Raw genomic sequence first — 5,818 nt, 5'->3', positions numbered from 1 at the left:
TATCTCCCGAGTTCAAATGATTCTCATGTCTTAGCCAGCCTCCTGAGTAGCTGAGATTACAGGCATGCACCACCACAACCAGCTAATTTATTTTATTTTTAGTAGAGATGGGGTTTCATCGTATTGCCCAAGCTGGTGTCAGACTCCTGGCCACAAGCAATCCACCCACCTCAGCTTCCTAAAGTCCTGGGATTACAGGCGTGAGCCACTGCACTCAGCCGAATACTTTGCAAGTATTTTGATACCTGCCCCCCATATTTAGTCTCTTAAAATGACAAGAAAACACCAACCAATCACAGGTTTAATAAGTTTACCCTTTCCATTTCCGTTTGTAACACCCAGTATTCCTTTGAAATATGAAATGGACCTGGCAGTGGCCAAGAGTAACTTTCTGCCTCTTACCCCAAACAGAGTTGGTTCTCTAGTGCTGTGTTGCAGTGGCACTTGTCCAGAATTGGTACCTCCCCATAGTTGGCGGACTTTAAATCTAACAGTGAAAACAGATTTTTCCCCTTCACGGGAAAGGAAAACAAACAAACAAACAAGCAAACAAACAAAAAACACTCTTTAAAATCCACAGATTTGGATGTGAGGTCCTTCCTCCTGTCCCATCTCTTCAGGATTTTTTTTTTTTTTTTTTTCCCATTGGAGCAAGAGAGATGAAAACCTAACCTGAGTTACAAGATAAATGAAACAAGACTGCAGTGACCACGAGCAACTGGGATTGTCCTTTACCTTCCACATCCAATGTATGCACTTCACAGCAAAATGACAAATATAACAAATCCACAAAATACAACAGCTAGAATTACAAGATCGATTCATCCAAGGGTGGTAGAAGGCAGGAAGAAAAGGTGGAAGGGTAAACATCACAGGGAGAAAACCAAAATATTCAAGTCAGTCCAGGCATAGGCATTTGCAAATGATAGAAAATAGCTGCAGAAAAACCTGTGGTCCTTTCACACTCAACGGTGGTGTTAAAAATCCATACACTCGGCTGGACCCAGTGGCTCATGCCTATAATCCCAGCACTTTAAGAGGCCAAGGCGGGCAGATCACCTGAGGTCAGGAGTTCAAGACTAGCCTGGCTAACATCACCCTCTCTGTACCAAAAATACAAAAATTAGCTGGGCGTGGTGGCAGGCACCTGTAATCCCAGCTACTTGGGAGGCTAAGGCAGGAGAATCGCTTGAATCTGGGAGGCAGAGGTTGCAATGAGCTGAGGTAGTGCCACTGCACTCCAGACTGGATGACAGGGCAAGACTCCATCTCAAGAAATAAATAAGTAAATAAATAAATAAATCCACACACTGGTGCCAGGAAGATCCTGCCTTACAGGCACCAGAGACAAACATTCCAATTCCTCAGAGAGAAGGGAATAAGTAGAGGACCCTTGGCAGAGTGGGTCCTGCCTTTCCTTGCAGGGGTAGGTGAACAGGTGAAAGAGCTGCCACAACCTTCTCCAATCTTGCCTATCTCCTTTGGATGGCAGGAGACTCAGAGGCCTGCAGCAGCCTTCAGTTTGGCAGGAGATAGATGTGGTGACGGGAACTTCTCTGCAGAATTTGAGTTGCTCAGGAAAGACTGCAGGTAGACCGCCTCGTGGAAGAGTCTGTTGCTTAACAAGACCACCAAAGAGAAGAGGCACAACTGGAAGAGGCTGATAATATATAGGGCTGCATTGCTGTGAGAAAAGCCAAGGACAAACCAATCCAAAGTAGTAAGGACAATTACTTCCTATGTTAGACAACCGCTAATGTATTTCAATTCCTTTATTGAACCAAGGATATTCGAAGTAGTACAGAGAGAGAGAAGTGACATGTGAAAGAGACTAACCAGCTGACCAACAAAATGTATGGGAAGGAGATTCACAAACATTCCCTGAATCAGGAAAAGAGCCTACAGCAAAAGGGTGAAGACCATGTCATCAAAAGGGTGAAGACCGTGTCAGCAATTCCCACTTAGGGAATGGGTGAGGCTTTCTCCCTAATACCTCAAAAGCCAGGTCAACTGTATCCTGGCATCAAATGGCATTCACAACTTTGCAAAGCACAAACCAGTGGATAACCCAAAGAGCACTGGAAATTGACGTGAGGAAGAATTCCAGCCATAAGCAAACATCTCCATGTAATGATCAATAAATCAGTCAATAAATCGGGCTGTTACTGACTGAAGCACAGGAATAAATATCCCATAAAACAAGAGGAGATTGAAGCCCATTCCAAGGGCAACACTGTAAAATTCTCCGAACAACACGTGGCTCACTCTCTTGCTTCTGCTCTATACTCTGGGCTCTTTTCTGTGCTAGGAGGCTACTTGCCCTTTTGGGCACAGTGGTCCCGGCCCTGGGAGCACCCTGGCAGGGCTGGCAGTCAGGGTTGGAGGAGCTTATTGGGCGATGGTGGTGAGGGAACCAGCCAGAGACCCGGTGGTGAAGCGGCAAGTCCTTCATGATGAGAGATTTGGGGGCACTTCTCTCTCCTCTGTGTATTTGATAATATGGGTGGTGAAGAGATGGCTGACTGACTATCAACCCTTTCTCCAGGACCTTGACAAGGGAATCAAAGACTCCATTTGGGGTGTTTTTACCATCTCAAAACTAGATGCTCGAATCCAGCAATAGGGAGAGGCGCAATGTCGAAGAAAGGCAAGTAGTGTCCTAGCCCAGAGAAAGGCCCAGGTATGCATTATTTCTTAAGGCAATTGCGTAGCAGAGATTTTATTAGGATTTGGAATGTATTCACCTATTTTTGCAACATTACCCTATTTTACTATTCTGATAGCGATGCCTACCTAGAGGAGTTGTTGGGGTGAAATACATGAGCCAAATTAAAACACATTTCTTAACTAATGATCAGATCTCAATAAACTTAATTTGGTGGGAATTTTTAACTTAGTAGTAATTTACTTCAACTCTTAAGTAATTCGTAGAGGTGAGGTGTTTATACAGTAAATTATACAAATGAACATTTTTAAAATGAAATAAAATAGAATCTGATGAAAACTAATCCTTAGATATCAACAAAATGTATTTTTATTATTTGCAAAACCAATTTTTTAAATAAAATGCCTGATACAATTTATGCTATGATATGAAAAGAAAATGTGGTTCCTTATTTTTTCCTAGAACTATAATCATTAGTAAATTCATATAAATTATTTAACAATAAACAAAGAACATAGAAGATTAGAAACATCATTTTAATCTAATAATTCAATGAGGTTGTAAAAACATAAAATCTTATGTATTGGGAGAAGTCATTTAACTTTCTTTGTCTTTTCTTTCCTATTTAAGTTAATACTATCGACATATTCACAAGGTTGTTGAAAGGTATGAGCAACATAAAAATTGTAAAGTAGTTTAGAAATATAAAGTGCTATGTAAATGCTTGAAGATGGCTATGCTTCTGTGAAGAAAGTCCAAATTTTGATTTATTTTATCAGTACAAAATGAAACAGTCTCCTATTACTTGAGTGTTATGACAGAGAAATCAAATGCAAATTCTTTACATAATGAAGAAATAGTTGACTTAAAATGAATGATGACATGAAATTTACATATTTCAGCTCTTACATGACCTTTTCATGTTATCTAAAATCTTTCCCTACAATAAATAGCTACTTAGTCATCTAGAAAATCAAATTTAGTTGGGTCAAATACTTTGTAATAAAACTGCCCCATAAACTAAACTGTCCTCCGAAGAAACTATTCATAAAAAGAAATATGAGTTGAAATATTGTCCTTGAGGGAATAATTTAAACTTCTCCAGATAATTATTATATTGATCTTTGCAAAAAACCCTTTAGTCAGTTGGCCCAGTGTGTGACCCTAGCTGACTCCTTTAATGCTGAGCCTCAGCTTCCACAATTTCAAAAGCAAGGAGAGGGGTAAAACCTGCCCTAAACCTCACAAGGTAATTGGAATGTGATTAGATATGTGGGTGTTTAACATATTTCATGTATGTTTACATGTAAAGAATAAAGATGCTGAAAACCTATGGCTCTCGCTGCTTTATTATTTTGACTTTGAATCTCTCAGGAAAAGCAAAATATCAAGTTGTTACATTTACCTTACTTGCTCCCTCTCTCTAGAGACAAAAATTCAAAACAGAGAAATTCAATTAACAAACATATTTTAATTATTCTTTGTTTACTTTTTTAAAGGAAAAAAACAAAGAATTAACTAGTAGACATAGATTCATATAATAAAATATTAAAGCCTAGTGAGAGCCTATCAACTTTGATGATATGTTGCAAACTGTGCAATCATTATATTGAGTTTTTAAGTAGTTTGTCTCTCCTGAAGTTTAGTCACATACATTGGCACCCCCAAGTCCTGTTTGACTTTGCCACCCTTAATCATACCCGTAAGTGCTAGATGTGGGTATTTATGAACTGACAAAGAAAATTTGAATTTTTGGTATATATCTCAGTAGCCAACTTAATGAATGTATATTTCCTGAGTGAGCATTCTTTAGAAAATTCAATTCAATTTATTCAAACAACATAAAGGGATGGAAAACAAAGAAAAAATAATCCTAGGACTGTGGATTTAAAAGCAGCCACTGTTAAGTTGGTGTGTGTGTATATACATACACACACATATATATGTATATATGTCTGTGTGTGTTCATATATGTGGGTAGTATATAATAAACAAAATAGTGTATTATTTTATTTGTACAAAAATTAGATTATCTTATATGTGTTGCTCTGTAACTTACTTTTTTCATTTAACTGCTCATAAATCTGTCTTTCTATCATCTACCTATTTGTCTTCATGAGCATCTTTTACAATTACTCTTCCAATCCAAACTTCTGCAGTGGGGTGTAGTAAGAAACAATAGACAGCAAATCTATGAATGTCAATTCTCAAAGCCCAGGACAAGAAACGGACATCAGGAAAGTTTGTCATCAGATAGCAAGACCCAAACCAGCAAGCTCAAGTTTGGGGGAACACTGTGGTCCAGTGAAGAGAGTATGGTAATAATAAGAGCAGCTCAGTGGTAGATGATCAAGACAGTTTGTGTGTGTGTGTGTGTGTGTGTGTGTGTGTGTGTGTGTGTGTTTTATTAAACATAGAAAATTGGGTAGAAACCCAATTATCAAAATTCAAATCTGAGGCTGTATGCAAAGCAGGTTGGGGAAGAAAGACATTCAGATTCAGGAACAAGGAAGAATTCTAACAAAGAAAATTGACATTCTTCTATTTCCTCAGATATATTAAGCTCTTCCTCACGCAAAGCTTTCAAATATGCTTTTTCTTCTGTCTAAATATATTCCTCCTGCCATTTCTTAGTTGACTTCTCATTCTCCATCATATACTTTCCTCTGAGGAGTCTTCCAGGTTTCTGTAAGCTAAATTAGGTCCCCCTAATATCCTTTATTACCAGTTAGCTTTTGATGCATAACAAAATAACCCAAATTTAGTAGCTTAAATAAAAACTATTTATTTCACTCACAATTCCATGTATCAGTATTTTGGCCCGAGTTCTGGTGTATGGTTCTTCTGCTAGTCTCAGCTGGGCTCACTCCTATCTCTAAGGTCAGACACAGGTTCTGAGATCAGTTGGCCATTTGACTTAGACCTGGCTGGTCCTGAATGGCCTGATTCACATATTTGGGGTTTGGCTGTCTGAAAAATGGAACTTCTTAATTCTCCTCTATAGTCTCGTGGTGGCTTCAAATTCAACATATGGCAAAAGAGAAATCCTCAATATGCAAATACTTTGCTTGCATCATATTTGCTAAAGACTTATTGGCCAAAGTAAGGTGTATGATTCACCTAAGTGAAAATTAGACTTTATCTCTATATGAT

General features: G+C 38.5%; 1 pseudogene; it reads right to left on the bottom strand.

Moving 5' to 3' along the window:
- Positions 1 to 1,497: 1,497 nt before the first annotated feature.
- Positions 1,498 to 3,278, bottom strand: LOC105513299 (annotated as a pseudogene).
- Positions 3,279 to 5,818: the final 2,540 nt, after the last annotated feature.

This window comes from Colobus angolensis, unplaced genomic scaffold (genome assembly GCF_000951035.1).
Source record: "Colobus angolensis palliatus isolate OR3802 unplaced genomic scaffold, Cang.pa_1.0 Scaffold228, whole genome shotgun sequence".
Lineage (NCBI taxonomy): Eukaryota > Metazoa > Chordata > Mammalia > Primates > Cercopithecidae > Colobus > Colobus angolensis.
This window is presented reverse-complemented; position numbering and strand designations above follow the sequence as displayed.